The sequence below is a fragment of the Marmota marmota genome, unplaced genomic scaffold (genome assembly GCF_001458135.2).
Source record: "Marmota marmota marmota unplaced genomic scaffold, marMar, whole genome shotgun sequence".
In the NCBI taxonomy this organism is placed as follows: Eukaryota; Metazoa; Chordata; class Mammalia; order Rodentia; family Sciuridae; genus Marmota; species Marmota marmota.
Genome location: NW_026000174.1, coordinates 49,921,466 through 49,941,496, shown reverse-complemented (window position 1 = coordinate 49,941,496; position 20,031 = coordinate 49,921,466). Strand labels below are relative to the sequence as shown.

Genomic DNA, 20,031 nt, shown 5'->3' with positions numbered 1-20,031 from the left:
AAAAAAAAAAAAAAAAAAAAAAAAAAAGAAAAGAAAAGAAAAGAATTATTAACATAGAGGGAATCTTGTACCATCATAGAATGACCAACACCCTCTGAGGCAGTCAGAACTAGCTGCATGGACCTGAGCCAATTACTCTCACCAAGTTTTCTTTCTCATCTATATAGCACCATTTTGCAGGGTTCTTGTGAGGGTTAAGCAAAAGAACATTCTTGGAGTCATTCAGCAGAATATCTGAGAATCTGACAATCATGTTCTGTAGATCCTTTCACTCTCTTCGAGAAAATTTCTCAGGATGGAAACAATTTGGGGAGATAAAATTAATAACACATTAGAAAATAATCAGATATATTTCAGTATTCTTAAAGGAATATTGCATATTTAAACTCTAGAAGCCTAATATCTTTGTATTCATTAGAGTTCAATAATCGTTTCTATTTCATTAGGTAAAGTATTCTCTTCCTTGTTGTTTCTTAAGCATTCTAATCATGCCCATTAAATGAAGGAGGAAAAAAAAAAAACCTTTAAAAATAAAAGTCTGTGGAATCACTTCTCAGCTCAAACCCCACTGGCTCATTTTTTCAACCAAGGTAAAAATTCTTATTCTTGATAATGTTGGCAAGTTCCTATGCAGTAGGATTCCCCTGCCCCAACAACAACAAAAAGAATCCCTTGCCCTCAACTTCTCTGTATTTCCATTTCTGTCTTCCAACATGCCAGGCATGTTTCTGCCTCAGGATCTTTGTATATACCTTCTGTTGCCTAGAACAATGATCTTCCACATATCAGCCAAGTGCATTTCCTCACCTTCTTCTGCGGGGGATTTCTTCAGAAGGCATTCCAGTCTACAGTTTATATTTTATATTTTTAATCTGTGGCAGCTACTATCTGACCTTGTGCCCTGATTCTGAGGCCCCCTAAAAGTTCCACATTGACTCTGTTCATTACCATAGCACAAATCAGCATCCGTTTAGAAAGTCTGATAAATAAGCAGGCTTCAAGAACGTAAATACAAGCAGAATTATTCCATTTTGAAGACCCATAAAGGGGCTTGGGTTGAAGTTCAGTGGTAGAGCACTTGCCTAGCACATGAGAGGCACTGGGTTTAATCCTCAGAACCACATAAAAATTTAAATAAATGAAATTATTGTGTCCATCTACAACTAATAATAAAAAAAGACCCAGAAATCCCAGAAAGGTCTTTTGACATGGATGGATGCCTGTGCTAAATAGAACTAGCAAAAATCTTAACCTATTGGGAAGGATACCTGTCACATGAGGCTTTTAAACTCTATAAAACTGGACTTTACTTGAGCTTCAAAATGGACATTAAGTCTCTTAGAAGAAAAAATAAATAAGTATAAAAACTGATTAAATGGTATGGTGAATCTTAAAATGCATATTGTAGACATTAGACATTGCTGTTATAAGAAAGAGTATTTGTGGAGTTTATCTGTATATCTCAATTGTTAACTAGATCATACTTTACTTTTCTGCTGAAAGTTTGTAGGTACATAATTGTGGTAAGTGTGTGTGTGTGTGTGTGTGTATGTGTGTGTGTGTGTGTGAGAGTGTCTTTGTCTATATCTCTATTTGTCCAAATGAAATAAAAATTCAGGGACAGGTCACACTCTCTCTCTCCTCTCTCTGTCTCTTCTCTTTCTGCTTTATTTATTCACTCAAGGCATAAATGAAACCTGTTCTAAAAGTCCTTCCTGACTCTCCTGCCATCTCTTCTGCTACCATGTCCTCCTTTAGCACATATACTCTTTGTTGAAAGTGCTGATATAGTAATAGTCTCATTCTTATCAGATGTAAGTTCTGGTTATGTTTAGTTTATTCATAATTTCTTTTGAAGTAATAACAGTACTTGGCATAATAAGTGCTTAAGAATACTGGCTTAATGAACAGGTGAATTAATCCAGTGTCAGCTAGATATGAAGGACTTTGCTAAACTCTAAAAGATGTTTATTATTAGAAATGGTTTTTGCCCTCACAGAGCTTGCAATGTTGTTGGGGAAATAAAACACACTTTCCTAGCATAATGTAATGCCATAGTTTATTAGAAACAAAATGCTTGCAATAATCAGTATTGCTGGAGATCAGAGATTAGCCTGATCCTTTGGCTGCACTATAGGGAAAGATAGTTTCCCAAATTTGGGTGGAAAGAAAAGGAAAATGTGGTGGAACAGCAGGAGCCTTGCATGGCTCAGAGTCATCATCGTGGTGGGTTCATGTAAATAATTAGTGGTGGGATTCAAATATAGATTCATCCTGTGGAAAATTCTCAGTGTGAGCTGAGCTGTGGAGCTATTAACTCAGTGGCTACAAAGAAGCTGTGGTCCATTCTGAGCAAAGAAAGGACGTGATGGAATCATCCTTTTAATAAGGTTAATATGTGGTGACTGAGTGCAGCATGGATTATCTGTTGGCAAATAAAGGACATGTTTGTGTGAACCTGTGTACTGATATGATAGGCGAGTGCCTGTCTGATTAATTATAAACTCCCATGGGACAGATAAGCAGGTGAATGAAGGGCATGAATTCATCGAGGCTCAAACTCAAACCTTACATGTGAGAGGATTATTGGGGCAGGAAGCTGTAGCATACACAGCTTTAAATTTACAAGCAGAATTAAACTTCTCCACCAATCCTGTAGATTGTGTTTCTAGGTGAGGCTAATAAATATAAAAGAGTAACTAAATCTGGATTTGGTTAGTTATGTTGCTGTTTTATTATTTTTGTTTTATATTTTGGGCATAAGGGGGGTATGCTTTTCATTCCTTCAATGTCTCAGTAATGTTTAGGGACCTGATGGAAATATGATTTAATTCACTAGAATATAATGCAGGCAGCAGAGCCCAACTGTCCTGGATTTCAATTACAGTTGTTTTCACTAGTGATATTGGGGCAGTCACAACTTGAGCCTATTTTGCTACAATTAATATGTCGTAGGCTCATTAAAAATGTAATCAAATTCACAGAAATATATGTAAATACATACATATATATATACAAATACCCCTTTTAATATGATAGTTAATAAATTATTTTATGTGGAGCACTGTGTTTAACAGTCATATTTATTATCTACATTGAGATTCAGTAAAATCTTAATTTGGTCCTCCTTCCCCAAAGAGAATTGTGCCCTACAGTGAAAACCAAATGTTCTGTATTTTGTGTGCCATTATTCCATTGTACATCTATGTATGTGAATGTGTATATCTATACACATGTGTGGAGGGGGAATAAAAGGTGAATAAAGGCACAGGTTACGGTGACAACCCACTAGGTCACTTTGAAAGAATCGAGACTTTGACAGCCTTCCACGATACAATGAGTTTTGCTGTTGATTTTTCATTGATCTCCTTGCCTAGCCCAGAATGGTACTGGCTGATTTCCTTTTTCTGTCCACCTGGTTTGGGGCAGGAAACATAATGTTGTAGAATATGTATATCTGTTTCCTAAGGGTGTTTTTTTTTAATGTCTTAGGTTTTCATTGTATTTTGTTCATCCCCCTCCTCATAGTTTCTGTGCTAAATCTTTCCTAAGATTTCACTATTAAAGCCTTAGTTTGTTTGCCTATTTAATCCTTATCCACAAAAAGCAAAAAAAAAAAAAAAAAAAACAAAAACAAACTCCTACTGGACACATTTTAGTGTGCAATGCATTCCAAACTTCCTGAGTTGAAAGACAAACTGCTTTCTGAGAAGCTTTGGGATTCCTCAAATTTTAGGATACCCATATTTCAGATAAAGTGTCTTTGGCAACCAGAACATAAACTCACTTTTACTTCAGACACTGTATAGATTTTTATTAAAGTACATTGGAATTTTATTAGTAGTGATTTTTGATAAACCACCCAGCCTTATAAATGCTTCAGGTTTTCATATTTTAGTCCTATTCTTTGCCTTTCAGAAAAGTTCTAAACACACACACACACACACACACACACACACATTTGGAATGACTAATCAAAGGCTTTTTTGTCCTCTGGGAGTCAAGGAATTCTTACAACTATTTCATTATCCCTAGAATATGACATGGCCACATGAATTATCCCTAGAATATGACATGGCCACATGAGCTATTAAGTGCCCATACAGTGTTACCATAACCTGTGAATATAAACTGATTCACAGATTTATACAGCTCAATGAAATTTTGGTAAAAAGTATTAATAACTTTGGGGAATATGCAAACTCTAAATGGCCAGTAGGTTTCACCCTGAATGCCAACTCTGATTGATAAGATGTAATTATCTAAGTTGCTTTGAGGAGGATTCTTGGCTCTATCTACTTTACCAGGAATGAATGCCACAATTAAGTAGTGATGTCTTTGATGTGACAGGATTGGGAAGTTTAGCAATCATGTGTGGGATTTTCACATAGCTTATTAAATAAACAAATATGAAAGCAAAAGAGCTGAGGTACAGAGAATTTATATAGTTTGCAAGTTTAGAGTGTGTCATTAATGTGCATTTTGAGTTTGAACTGAAGAAACTCAAAGATCTATTTCAAAAGTTGAATATTATTGATAATATGGAGAGAAACAGGAATGTAATTTCTTGGTGAAGTCATTTAAACTTGGGTCTCTTAAAGTTGTAAGGTTCTGCTCATGAGAGGTGGTCAGCCTCTGGCTTTGAAGTTACATTAACCTAAGTTCAGATTCTAGACCCCACCAATTTAGGCCAATTTCTTCAGCTCCTGTTTCCTCATTTACAAAATTAGGTTGTTGTGAGGTATATGAGATGCTTCATATAATGCTAAATGCCCAACCAATTCATTCAATTGTAGTAGCTATTGTTTGCCATACTAGACTACTAAGGTAAATGAACTTACTTAGACTCTGTCAGCTTTTGTCTTTGTTACTAAAATAGCTAACAAGAACACTGTAGAGGAGGAAATATTTTTTTGGTTCACGGATTTAGAAGTCTCATTCCAATTCAGTTGACTGCATTGCAGAAACATCATGGTGGAAGGGCATGGATGAGAAAATCTGCTCAGTTCATGGTAGCAAGGAAGCAGAGAGAGATTATGGAGCCAGGAAAAATATAAATTTTTTCAGGGCATGCCCCAAATGTCCTCTTCCAACAATGAGGTCCTGCCTTCCAGTAGTCCATTCAGCTAGCAATGGATAAATCCTTTGGATGGAGATACGATGTTCTCTTTGTCTCACCACAGTATTAGAGATCTATACATTTTTTTTTTTTTTGAGGTCAGAACACTTATGATGCTGTCATTACTTAAAAGCCTTACCTTTGAATCTTGGTGCATTGTAGACCACACTTTGAATACATGAGTTTATGAGGAGATATTTCAGATTCAAGTCATAACATCACTGAAATGAAAGATCTCTTGGATCAGCAAACACTGTGAGCTTGCTCTCTGGTGTAAGGTTTCTCCATATGGAAATTGAAGGTGGAGGACGGGAGGTATCTTTTGAAAATGCTTTGGGGGAAAATAAGAAAAAAAATGCAATGTGTTTTTTTCTATTAGTACCATCCTTTTTTTTTTTTTTTTTTTTTTTTTTTTTTGCCTTTGTTCTAATTTACCCAGATTCTCTGATTAAAACTAGAGGTATAACGCTCCCTATTTGCTTTTTCAAGGAATCCTTCTAGATTGTATTCTCAGGTAAAAAACTTTTTATATTTTAATGACTTCATTAGAATTCTTCCCTCCTTGCCCCTTTCTTCAGGAATTGTCATTTATATTAAAATTCATGTTCAAAGCATATCTAAGCAAGAAGGTGGCTTTTGGGGTTCATGTTCTAATTGATGACACAAACTACTAATTAAATGCATCTGTGTCTAATCAAAACATATCTAGAATTCAGCTGTGCAGCTGTGCACCAGGGGAGCTGCTTGGCAGATTTGATTGGTGATGGCATAAGTGCATAATTTGTCCCTCGGTCAGTGGTTTCAAAATATGGCAAAATCTCAGACCAGGAGCTATGAAAAAATCACTGCAGTGCTGTCTTTGCCCCACTCCTAATTTTGGCACCCTAAGATTTGTTTTTAAATCTCCCAATGAAATTATTGATCATCAACCAGAAATGAAAATTATGTATAGTACTTTGTATTTTGATGAAATCAAAATAGTGCCTTATTTGATCCAGAGTTCTTAATTTCATTTGTCTTTTCTTTACAATCCTAATTTAGTCCTTTTGGTTTTCTTATTGCCCCTTGCTTGACATCCCAGTGGTAATTTTTAAGTTGTTGAAAACTGCAGCTGTGTTTTACACAGCTTTTTTTACACAGAAGAGGCAGGCGAGTCTGGCTTTATTTCAATGTTGGTATATGCAAAGGTCCTGTTTATAATAGTCTACTCTTTGGAAATGTCACTTATTGTAGTTCTTGCATGATCCTAAGAAGTTTATAGTGGTTAACTGTGGGTAGCTCCCACATAGAATAATGATTATTCCTGACAAATGATAATGATAATGCTAACAACGTGGTTCATTTTAAATTTTAAAATTATTAACTTGAATTGCTTGGTTTTTATCATCACAGTTGTATTTGTTCATAAAAATATTCCCACCATTTTCATGCTTCTAGTACGAAAGATAAATCTGCCCTCAAGTTGACATATGTATTCAAATTATCACAGAGAGGCCTTGGGTAAATAAAATAAAATTTAAATCCTATGTTCTTCATCTCTTGTTTCTCTCACCAGTCTTTCTCAGGTTATGGTTTGATCTTTTTTGCTTCTAGTTTTTAATTTAAACCTCCTCATGTCAAGTAGCTACTTACTATGTGATGGGTTGAGTTGATTGCTAATTATGTTTGCACATTCCTTCACTGCTTCTTACAGACTGGTATGAAAGAGGTCAGCGAAACTGAGGCCCACTGTGATAAGCAGGGTGTCGAATTGAATAGGAGTTTGAACCTAGATCTCTCTAACTGTAAAAATTATGCTTAATTGTTGTAGTTTTTATATATTTTTTTCTCCCAGGCAATCTATGTGAGGCAAAAAACACAACACAATACTTTAGCCTAAGTAGGTAAAGAAACAGAGATTTTAGAATCAGATGAATTGTAAAAAAGTGACCAAATAAATAGCTTAAAAAAAATAAACAGACTCTATTAAAAGGAAAAGTGAAAGAAGAGAAACAAAGATATCACGTCTTTTTATTTTGTGAGGCCACAGCAGAAATGAAAAGAGATAACCAGGGGGGTCAAGGTGTACTTTCAGGTGGAGGATCTAAACCTTTAGATCCCAAACACATGAATACTTCTCACGTGTGTGTGGTTCTGGGAAGGTGAACCCAGGGCCTTGTGCATGCTAGACAAGCACTGTACCACTGAGCTTCAACTCAGCTCTCAAGCACAAGAATAGATGCCTGACCCAGATCCAAAAGAGGAGCAGGAGCCAGATTGGTTTTGTTGATGAATATTCTTATATGCCCATTATGCAATAAATATTCCCTGCTGCATGAATATTTAAGAAATTGAAAGAAAGCTTATGTGACTGCCTTACTTAATTTAATGCCAAAACTTAATCTTTACAGAAGCTATCAATCGTTAAAATATCAAAGATGTGCACAGGTGTGCACAAAGAAAGCTTCCTTGACAACAACTATGTATCCATTTCATTTCATGTTATTAAGGTCCACTTTGAATTTTCGTTCCAGGAATCAGGACCAAAATTTATATTTGGCACTGGAAATAGACATATTTTCTCTTATAAAGAGTTTGTAGCTCTCTGGTTTATAGAGCATGAGAAAGAAATCTTACTGCCTTTTGCACCAATTTTAAAGAGCAAATCCTTCTCTGATTTAAATGTTTTTTTTTTTTGTTCAAATCTTTTGATATCATAAAGATGGTAACAATGAAAGTCTACATGAAAAGAGATAAGCAAGGTAGAAAAATGATGCAAACTCAATTCAACAAGATATCTGTAAACCCAGAACTAAAAACCAGTTTGTATTTCTTTTTATATTCTTGATAATAGGAGTTCTGTGAACAAATATCCATCCTGAATTTTACTAAAAATTCCATTACTTGATGCCAAATATATTATGTTTGCCTGGGTCCTTTCTAGTCAAATATATAAAGAAAGTTATTGAAATGTGGAAAGAGCTGTAGAATAAATCTTTTGCAAGCACAATTTAGGGCTGTGGGGCCAAAAGGAAGTCAGAATTTCAATTTTCTCTTTATAACCAAGGGTTTTGCATTTAGAAAATAATTCAAGGTTCAGTTTAAGAAATGATGCCATTTGATTTCTGCTAGTCATTCATCTTCTCTATTCAGATCCTGATAAATTTGGCTTCTAAGTGCTTTGGTCTATATTTTTTCTATATCTTTGTTCAGTATTCTGTTTGAAAAGAGTCATCTAATTACTTAGTTAACAGTGGGCTGTGCACAGTAGATCCTTGAAACTAAGCGCTCCAAGGTGAGATAACCTAAATATTATTCTCTTTTTTCTTTGCCTCTTCCACTTCCTTTGTGACTTACTTGAAAATGATCTCTCCCCCAACTCACCTGTCTCCCTTTCTTCCCCAGCATCTTCCCCGCCCCCTCCACCCCAGGGCTAATTTCTAGAGTTTTAGAGAGTTGCATCTGTTCTTTTCAGGGTAATGAGTATAAAAGCCCCTCATCCATGAAAGTCATTTGGAATCCTCTACTCAACCTAGTGCTGAAGGAATGGATTTTACACTTCAGGAGGTGACAGCATGCTGAAGGGAGGGCAAATGATTAAAACATCCAACTTACCCAATCCCCTTTACTTCTCTTTTGCTTCACTTTCCTCATGCGCATACCACAGAAGGCTGGGCTGGTTAGTCTCTAGGATCCTTCTCAGTGGTACTGATATCCTGTGGTGCTGGGAACTGGTTGCTCCTTTTGAGACAGCTTTGTGGGCAGAGGATAGGAGGTGAGCTGGCATGGCTGTTGCTCCTGTTTGATAATCGAGAAGTCGGAACTGGCCTTAGGAGGGCTGTCAATCCAGCCACACAGAGAAGATCCAATGGAAATGTGGGATCTACAGCTCGTATCTAATATTGAATCAGCACTCAGAACAAAATGAAATTAAAACAAAACAAAACAAAAATCCTCCTGAAAGGCATTTCACCTTGAAGGATTCTCATCGTCAGCCGAGTGTGCCTCTGCTACTCGGGAGCGCTGCTAAGAGTTCACATGTAATTTTACATTTGGCACAAAGCCAATTGTCAAAGCCAAGAGAGAAGTCAGGGTTCAGGCTTCCTTAGGCTTCCCCCTACCACCCCCACTGCTGAGTGGCTCGAATTTATGATTTTTCCCAGACAGGGAGAGATGATCCGATTTGAGCCCCAGGCAGTCACTGCGGCTCCTTTGTTGGTTCCCCTGCCTGGCAGAGAGAGGTCTGCTATGGCCTGACTGAAATGTGTCAGTGGCAGCAGTTGCTGCCATCCCTCTGGCACAGCCCTGCCACTCTCAAGCCACTGGGGGCATCCTGTACAAAATGCTTCCTGACAGCGGGGCCCCAGACACATGGAGAGATCAAGTGGCAAGGTGCAGAGGTGAGAGGATTTGCTTAAAGGGGGAAACTAAATCCGTCCATCATCATCTTTCCTTTATGAACCGGTGACTGCAGAAATGTCAGAGAGAGCCAGGCTTTTAGGCAACCTACCTTCCCCTAGCAGTGATGCAGACTTGAAGCAATCTAGTATAAACTTACCCGGCTCCCAACAGCCCAGTGTTGTCAAACTGTTGGCAGAGCAATGATGGTGTAGCCTGTGCCTTCGGAAGAGGAAAACATAAAGGTGATGGTGACTCATAGATTTGGTCATCATAGCATTTGTGTGACCATGCAAAAGGGGCCTTCCAGTTTCTAAAGCCTCCAGCTGCAGAGACTGTAAGAAAAAGCTTTGTGCTTTGTTTTTCATAGCCCCAACAATATTCAATTCAGGGAGATTTGGTCTGGGAAGGAGATGGGAGGAGGAATGGAGAACATCTTAGTCATGTCCTGTTTACACTCTTCCAGTGTATCTGTCTCACTCTTCTCCCTGACATCTTTGCTGGATAAAAGAGGGAAAAGAGCTTATATTTGGAAGACAGGAGTGTTAGGAGAAATTACCAAGCACTCAGAGAAATAGCATCAACAAAAATGAAAATTGTGAAATAGTGTCTTTCCAATGATATCTTAGACTCTGTTTTGTGTCCTTGATTGTTATTTTATTCAATCATGTATTTATTAGAACACCCATTAATTCACTCAATAAATTACTGCTGGGCATCCCCTATGGTCAAGACGCTGAGGTTAGTCCTGAGTCTATAACAGTGACCAGGAAACAACCAGGCCATTGCCTTCCTAGCCATTTTTATAAACAAATTCACAAACTACAAAATGAAGATTGTAGGAAGTACCAAATGTAAAATAAATAGGCTGAGAGGGTGTCTGGGGCAGTACAGGAAGTGAAGGATGGAGAAGACTTCTGTGAGGTTCATTGAGGATTGAAACATGACAGTGAGCTACCACAGGAAGGAGAAAGGAAGAACGTTCTAGGCTTCCCATGTGGCCGTATTCTCAGTTGCTCAGGGACCTTGTGCGTCTGCTGTTTCTTCTTCCATCTTCATTCTCAGGTATCATTACTTTCTAATAATGTTACCTTGGGCAAGTTTCATCTCTTTCATGTTCTTTCCTTGTCTGAAAAAATGAGGATAATAGAAAAGGTTGAGTGGGATTTCAACATAAAGTGAAAACCACCATGGTACCTGGTACCTCGTAGTAGCAACAAATCTTAGCTCCCTTTTCACACTTCCCAAACTTTTCACTTAAGTTCTGTCATAACACTTCCTTTCAAATTCCTAAGTAGAACAGAAGTGACAGCCCTTCCTAGAGATAGTGATATTTTAATGGTGCCATGTTGGTCCTCTCTGTCTGGGCAAGGTGGTGGTTGGGGGTAGCACGACATGGAAGAATGTCTCAGGCTCTTGAAATCAAATGATGTTGACAGCTGTCTACAATTTTTGTTAAGCTCTGCAGGCTGGAAAGCATGATTTTCAGCTCTGTCTTTGAGGACGTGAGATCAAAGTGGCTGGTTCTTGCTTGGAAAAATGGTTATGTGGGAGGTAAGCCTGTTCCTTTGTGCAGCTTCCCAGGCTCTTTCTTCATCTCTACACATCACTCAACCCCTCCTGGAAGTGCCCACACTATGTCCCCTTGCTGTCCTCAGCTGGATATCAACCAAGGTGTTAGCCAGTAACAGATTCTTCCTGATGGTTTCCCCTGTACGGTTTTACACCTGTCATGAAACTTGTTTAAAACTCATTTTGCACACCATATTTAAATTTTATTGTGTGAAAAATTTTTCTCCTGGGATGAATTGGAATCTATAAGAGGAAGTGCTACAGAAAAGAAACCTTTGAGCACAAACTGTCCTAACAGGAGGACAGTGGAGATAATTGACTCTTTCTTGACATAAAGGTAGAAAATCTCTTTGTTCTGATTTGAGATCTTGCCCATGAGATTGATTTCCTTTCCTTTACACATGCATAGAAATGCTTATCTGCCATTCTTACCTTTCTTTTCCTTTGGAGATAGGGAAGAAAGAAAGGGGTGTGAGTTTGTAAATGGAACTCTGACATGTTCTGAGATCAACTGTCCTTAAAATCTACATTGTCTTTCATGGACTCCTCCTCTGTAAATACTGTTGGAAGTCATATAACCTTCCCAAGACTACCACACGTTTCTGTGGAATTTACATTCCTGTGAGACTCCTGGCTCTTTGTTTCCAATGTGTTGATATTTTCTTATTCTCTATTATTTTGTGATTATTTCTTGTTTCTTCATAGTATCCATCTGCATATTGACTGAAACACTCTCTTGATTCTACTTTTCTCCTTTGGATCCCATTCAGAAGACAGACCCAATATAGAGGATTTTTTTTACTCACTGTATAAGGAGATACATTTGAAATATCAATGTTAGCATTACTCTTCCTGAGGAGCACCTCTATCACTCCCATGAACTTGGACTCCAGCTTTCCTCTTGATTCTATGAGCCAACTTGAATCCCCTGAGCTCACTTGGCAGTGATTCCTACTGTGTCCCCATAGTTTCTCTCCCAATGTAAGACACTTTGGAGTGATAGTTGTTACAAACCAGAGCTGTTCCAGGGAAATGGGTGCATTATCACACAAATAGCACCAATATAGCCAGCAGGTAGACTAACATTGAACTTTTGTGGCTCTCTTTACCTGCTTCTGATTACTCTAGCTGTGATGCAGTTTCTGTCTTATTCTTGACTTGAAGCACTGTCTGCTTATACTATTGTCCTTTTCAGAACTCTCTGACACTCATATTTTTACCCCTTCATGAACTTTGGCTTGAACTGATGATATAAAAAACTAGGCTACTGGAAGGGTGATACATACTCTCAAAGCCTTATCACATGAACTGATATCTAACTCCAGAACAGGTGCAAGAGGGATGAGGATGAGGTTTCGGGAGGGATACAGAGTCAAGTTGGTCTTTGCTGAGGTTCACATTTTCAAAATGCAAATGCTTGAAACAGCATTGTCTTTTTTCCTCTCATTATCTCAACCTTCTGATGAACAACATCAAGAACAAAAAGATCTGCACCGAGTTTCCAATTGGTTTTATAATGAGATCATTATCCTAGCTTGATCATGTCTTGGAAGACACTTTCCAGGCCATAAACTGCAGTGGAACAGAAGGTCCTGAAAGAATCCACATGAATAGTGGTAGGACCATAAACAGTTGACTTGACTCTCCTGTTCCCTTTGGTGGCAGTTTGTGTGAGGTGACTGTTTAAAAAAAAAAAAAAAAAAAAAAAAAAAAAAAAAAAAAAAACATTGAAATCTGCAAGCTCAGCTCTTTGGTACATTTCTGGAGACGTAAGAAAAATGAAAAGAATTTTGGATATTTTTTTCCCAAACAGGAACTTCATGGTAATCTCATTATTGATAATTGCAAAGGAAAAAGCACTCAAATGCAAAAATTAATGTCCAATTTGCCTTTTAATGGACTGAAGCAAATCTAATGGCTAGTGCAATCCAATGAAATAAGGAGTTTAAAAATTAAAAAAAAAAATCTAAAAAAAACTTGATTAAATTTGTTCTGTCCTCATTCAAACCTGTATCCTTGATATGCCTTGGTTGTTAACAAATTTGCAAAATCATATTAAAATTACAGACTGTTTAATTTTTTCCCCCTAATTATAAAGCTGACATTCTTAGTACCATGTGGCAGTTAAGAGGTCAGGTACTGAACCCAGCCACCTGAAAGCCCAGACCGGGGTGCCATTTACAAGCTTAACAAACCTCCTGACCTCTCTGTTTCACATTTGTAAAGTGGCAGTAATAACAATACCTACCTTCTACCAAAAATTAAATTGGTTAATATATGGAAAGTTCTTAGAATAGTGCATCATATGTGTTCAGTAAATGTCAAAAATAAAAATTATAGAATAGTAAAACTGCAAAGAGATCATGACAAAAAGAACAAACCAAACTCAAGAACAAACAAATCACCTACAACCCAGAATCAAATACACTTAAATCTGGGATGCTTTCTTTTTAAGTAATGTATTTGTGTGTGTTTACAAATACACATATATAAATACACATATAAATATTCATGTATATATTCTATTTCAGACTGTATTAGTATCATGCATTATCATAGCTATATCACACTGTAAAAATGGCTGTGAATTTTTCAAAAATATTTTTTATATCTATGGACCTTTATTTTTATTCATTTATTTATATGTGGTGCTAAGAATTGAACTCAGTGCCTCATACATGCTAGGCAAGCGCTCTACCACTGAGCCTCAGCCTCAGCCCAGAATTTTTTTAACTGTACATTTTATTCAGTAAATGTTTTGCTTTCAGATAGAATTATTTTTATTTTTGGGGGGGACTGACTAAATTAAATTATTTAATTTATTTATTTAGAGAAATTATTATGTGGCATTTTGTTTGTGCAATATTTAAGTGAGGCACCATGCCTTGAGTTGAGAGGATTAAGAGAAGCACAAATTTAAGGGTTACACTTTTGTTAGTGTCTCCTAAAGAACTAATACTCTTTTGCTCCCTCTAGTTTATCTGTTTCCTCTGGCACTGAGGGCAAGGGTGGTATGTGAAATATATATTTTGGGGTTTTCATCAGCATGGTCTGTTCAGTGGGGGAGAGAGAGGGAGAGTTTTAGAAGATGATCAGAATAATATCCATCTCATACTAGTGTTATGAGAATTAAATTAAATAAAACCAGCATATAATGTGCTTAGCATATTGTTAATAAAATGTAATTAGCATTATTAATATTAATAAATTTTCCTTGTTCCCTTAAAGACTATACTTTAAGTGCTTCTAAATTAATAGGGAGAAATAAATCTAAATATTTGGATCTACCTCAGTCTGATTCAGACCTTTAATGGAAGGGGGGATTACGGAATGAAATTTCCTGAGAATTACATTTCCTTGCATTAGTGAACATTTCCATCACTTTTATTTCTTCTCTACCACTTGAGGATATGAGAGGAGAAGAGGTTGGCCACAGGAGGCCATTTCAAGTTTCTGAGTCCAGGTTAGGCTTGCTTGAGTGACCAGCTCTGGGTACTTCTGGCCCGGATGGGCAAAGCTTCATTCCCACCCCTCTTGATTTCCCCATTGTTCGTTTAAGTGCCACCCCAGCTTTCTCGTCGGATTCCCTGTTGAGCTTCCTCCTCATGGTTGGGTAAGAATGGACCAGAAATGGATTTGCTCACTCTTCAGTTACCTGCATTATTATTTGCTTGGTTGATATCAAATGAAGCTGAACCAGCCTAGCTGTCTTGTGCAGCAAGATCACAAAGTCCTGTTTTGCCTAGCTCTGCATGACACCCAAGATTGCCATCTATATAAAAAATCCAGCAGAAAGCACGTCACCTATGTGAAACACAAGTCTGAGACTTGCCTTATTCTCCCATGTTTCTAGCTTGTCTGAATAATAGAGGCAGATCCAAGGAAAGTGGTATCAAGGAATTATTTGCAAAATACCTTATCTTCAAATAAAGTGTAGTCAGTGTCAAATTTCATCCTCAAATTCCCTGGAGACAGAGGAGGAAAAATTCACGGTAACTTTTCGCCTTACTCTCTTTGTCTCCTCCCACCGCTTCTTTCTCTCACCACATGTTGTATATAGTATCATGTCTATCACTCTCACATAGAAGGAAGAGAAAAAGGAAAGGAGGGATGAGGGAGGGATAGAGTGGGGGAGGAAAAGATTGAGGAAGAAATAAGGACCTGATTTTGATTTTGTCATGGAGAGAAAAAGTCATGGTGTAGTAATAATAAACCATTTAAATTTGTTGCAAAGATGATTTTTTTAGGTTGACCATTAAAATAGAAAAAAAAATTAATATTAGTGTGTATTGTTTTTTTATATTGATAGAGTCAGTACTACTGTTTCAGGATTGTAGAGATTAAAAACTATTTGGTCAAATATGGCTTCCTGGTCTGGTACATATAAATCCGCTTTGTGACCATGTTAGTAGAAGCACACTAATGGCTCTGAGGAACAGATAAAAGGAAGAAATGGACTTAACTTCCTTTGTCTACAGAGGCAAAGCTTATTTGCCATGGACTCTTCCTTCCCAGTCTCTTCTGTCTCCTTCCCTTCTTCCCTACCCCTCCAGATGCCCCTCCCTTTGTTCCTTCCTTCCTAATAGCAAACTTATTTCTCAGTTGTATGAATTAGAAAATTTGGGCACTTTGCTGTAGGCCTCCTTGCTAGTCCCACAGTCAGCCAACCTCTGGCCCCAGCAGTCCATTACTTTGCTCCTAATCTGGAATTGCTGGTGTACATATGCATTTCCTTCCTGAAGATTGCCTACTAGGCCCATCAAGGAGGACAGGGACATGATTCAGATACGAATATGTCATCAAGGAGCATGGAATTTAAGGGGACAAGATAAGACATGTACACAATTCTGAAAATTCCCAAGTAGAAATTGATAAATCTCATTTGAGAATTACAGATAAAGGGCTATGCATATTCAGAACGAGGAAATGTTTCTTCTTGCCTGTTTGCTCTCAGTGACTAGCAAGAAATGACTGAGAGAAATGATATAATTATATCGTTCAGGTGTGGGCACAGCTGGAATTATTAAAAGACACGTCGTGTTCAGAATAAACAGAGCATTGTGTGAAGCCACCCATAGTCTACCTGGAGGTTCCTTTAATGGTACCCCCATTGAATAGCCGGAAGCTCTACCTCCCACCCCTTTTCTACTCCCCTAGTCCCTTTGTTTATCCTTAGCCTCTTCCCAGCTTTGGCTATTCTGATGGATCATTGTTTCGTTGTTTTTTTTCCCTCCTTTTCTTTTTCATTCTATTCTCTTACACACTATGTCCTCAGCATACCAAACATATCATATTCCCCCCAATAATACTATGAGCTAACTAATTATATGACATATGTTTTTTTTAAAAGGGATTGTTTGAGAGAGAACGAGTGATTTTTCAAGTCCACCCAGAGGTTAATGTCAGAAAGAGATCTCAAACCCAAGTCCATGTTCACCTCACGTAAGTTCCTGCTAGGGTACAAAACTATACATCTTATATCTAGTAGGGTCGTTGATGGATTTTCTGTGCTGCTTGTGGACACATTCAGAGACAAAATGCTGCCTGTCTTTAATCCAACCCAGTTCTTTGGTTATTGAAGTTACAGAATGAAAATGTGCAGGGACTTTATAAAAAGTGCAAATAAAAATGATAGGATGTAAATTATACTACAAAATACACACCCATATGTACTTTAGTTCTGCCGCAAACTCGCAGATACATGCACTCACTCTCACAGGCAGGCAAACACCAGTTTGCAGTCAGAAAATTCAACAAAGGAACCATCACTGACGATGGCACACCTGTTGGTCAGCAGAGGTGCAGACACAAAAGGGAGAGCTGCTCTAGGTAAGAATAAAGAGGAAACCAACAGGGAGATGAGATAAAATTGGGGGCTGGCTGTAGTCCAACAGGAAATCATCCCCAGAAACATGCTGTTACGTAGTCCACCAGTTCTATTGAATTGGTTCCTGACATGCAGAACAGACTGCTGGTTGTTATGCCAGAATCCCTCCCACTCAACAAATGCCCCCTTTTTACTACAGACCAGTGGATCTCCAGAGGGAGAGTTTTTCATAATATGCATGTCTGCATCTAAATGGAAATGGAAATTGCTGAGGTCACCATCAACTATCTTATTTTCAACTTGAAAGAAAAATCTTTCTTTTAATTTTCTCATATGTGCAAATGTGAATAGTTTTGTGCTTTAATGCATGATGTTTAAGCAGTTAAAATTTCTTTAGAAATAATGCCTTAACAGATTTGGTAATTATGTTATTTGGACCATAAATAAAAAGTAGGATTTTCACTATTAGATTTTAAAAATTATATGCACTTTTCTTTTAGTCTAATCACCCCTTTAATAGTTGTGTTCCCCAGTATTAGTCAACTGATAATGGATTGGTGGAACCCTCTATTCAGTTACTGTTCATTTCCAGGGTATCATTCTTAAGAAAATTGTGTCAAGTAACTAGAGTAGGACCCCCTCTGTCTTTCTCCATCCATGTGTCTACCTATCTATCCGTACATCCATCTACCTATTACTCCGTTTGTACATACACACACACACACACACACATACACACACACAAAGATTCTCAAACATGTTACTAACCAAAAATGACTAGAAAGATCAAAGTTGCCTTTACTCTTCAGCCCTATAACTAATTCTAACATCTTCATCTTCAAATTATAAATTCTCGTGCTGTTGCTGACCTGGGCATGCTTGTTCTGGAGGCCTGTATTTGCTGCCACATTCCCTCAGTGATCATTTAACTGACATTTGCAGGTTTTCTGCTGGTTGCACAAGTCTTGATCTTTGAGCCTGTAACCCTGGCCTTGTGGAGCACTCAGTCCTTGGAGAGGAAAACAAATAAGAAGTTTAGAGTGCTCTGTGATACGTTGCAAGCAAAGCAGGCCCAAAAAAAAAAAAAAACTCTGATAATTTGAATTTTTCCCAGGACAGCTACTATGCTATGCTGAGTATTTTATAAAGATTTTGCTGTTTACAGGTCACTATGACCCTGGGTGGTGGATATTATTTTTTTACTGATATAAATTAAAAAATTTGTTTTAGTAAGACCTTAATGATTGGCACTTTCAAATTAGAATAATCAAAATGAAGTTCAAGAAAGGATTTTTTTTTTTAAAGTGTGGGTGGTTTGGTGAACTACAGAGGAGACAGTAACTACCCTGCAGCTAGGAAGGGAAGGGTGATCACTACTCATAGGCCTGAGAGACAGAGAGAAGGGTAGGATGCCAGGAGTCAGAAGGAAGGAATCAGGCAGAAGTCACCTTAAAAGCAAAGGTGCTTAATTGAAAGTCACAGAGTCCAGCAGATCCCACATGGAGGGAACCGGGGGAATAATTGACTTGCCTTTATCTTGCTCCCTACCTCCAGTCTCTTCCTGGGATGAAGAAGATCTCGAACTAGAGGGCAAAGGAGGCCATTGATTTTGTACTACAATCCCTTGTTCTACCAGGGTGGAGAAGTTGGAGAGTAGAAGGGGTGGGGAGGAGGGCAAACATAAATCACATGGTACATTTTGATATTTGTAGAAGGCCATATAAGCAGTTGTAGAATGGAATAAGTAATCCCAGATGCAACTTTCCAAATGCACCTGTGTATGCCATGTGCATGGGTTGGCAGCAGCTGCAGTTTTACACACTGACATTGGGTGCCATTGTATCTTCCTGCATCCACATTTCTGATTCTTCTTATTTATATCTAGCTTAGGTGAGCAGAATGGCCGCAACTTATCCATCTGTCTATCTGTGTTTACCAAGCGAATGGATTTGCGTTTCCAGAACCTGACTTTACTCTCCTGTTTTCTTCCCTGTCCTTGGGGAGTACAACATCCAGATGGCAAAAAGATGAATGGGTGGCCGGCCTATTTGACTCATGCTCTTTGTGATGTCAGTAATAAATAACCTTATAAGCATATTCAATCTTATACTCTTGTGAGGATTTTTCACTTTTATTATTCATTTCCGAGAATCACTTTGTAAACTAGGTCAGTCACATGCACCCGTTCTGCTTTATATTTATCAAAACTTAAATCTTTATTCAAATAGTTTGACATTCAGTGCAATTCAGCAACCATCTATAAAGCACCTAATATGTGCTGGGCTAATTTTAAACGTAAACATTTGGGCATATCAATGGACAACAATAATGTGTTCTTGTTAAGTGAGGAAAAATGGAAAATAAACACAAATAAAGGTAAATTATAGAGAATGGTTAAATGAGATAAGTGTTTTATGACAAGAAAAAGCAGAGTTGGGTAAGGGAGAATGGAAACAGTAAGAAATTTTCAGTAAGTTGTCTAGGGGAGTCATTATGAGAAAGTGACATTTGAACATAAAACAGAAAGAGGTGAGTCTGTGGATATGGTAGAGAGGATAAAGAGGAGGTTAGGGAGGAGTGTGCCTGGATTATGCATTGAGTATCAGGGTTCCTGTGTGTCTGGAAGGGAAAGGGGGAGGGAGGGCAATCAGGGAAGAAAATAAAGAAAATTGGGTATAGAAATGCTGCAAAGCACTTTGGGACACTGGAGGAACTTTAGATTTTTATCTAAGTGAGATGGGAAGCCAATAGTGGGTTTTGACTGGAAAAGGTTCTGATGTAACTTGTATGTTAGGTAAGTCTTTTTATTGTTGAGAAAAAATTATGGCAGGAGAAGAGTAGAAACTGGAAGGCTTATATTAAGTAATAAATTTATATTGTCAAAAACTACTTGTACTGGGGCACACACTTACAATTTATATTATCAAAAACTACTTTTACAGCAGGGGCACATACCTATAATCCTAGCTAATTGGGATGGTGAAGTAGGAGGATCACAAGTTCAAACCTAGCCTCAGCAACTTAGTGATACCCTGCCTCAAAAAAAAAAAAAATGCTGGGTATGTAGCTCAGTTTAATTAACTAAACCCTTGGGTTTAATTCCTAGTACCAGAAAAAGAGAGACAAAAAGAATCCT

The 20,031-nt window shown here is 37.7% G+C and overlaps 1 protein-coding gene across 11 annotated transcripts in view; it reads left to right on the top strand.

Moving 5' to 3' along the window:
* Window positions 1-20,031, top strand: part of Lrrc4c (leucine rich repeat containing 4C) — a 1,134,834-nt gene that overhangs the window by 1,061,209 nt on the left and 53,594 nt on the right. Inside the window, exon 2 of one of the 11 annotated variants that reach the window (XM_048788631.1) lies at window positions 16,419-16,510. The exons of the other annotated variants lie outside the window; for them this stretch is intronic. The gene's annotated coding sequence lies outside the window, so the exon portion shown is untranslated. The remainder of the gene's footprint in view (window positions 1-16,418; window positions 16,511-20,031) is intronic. 11 annotated transcript variants of the gene reach the window in all.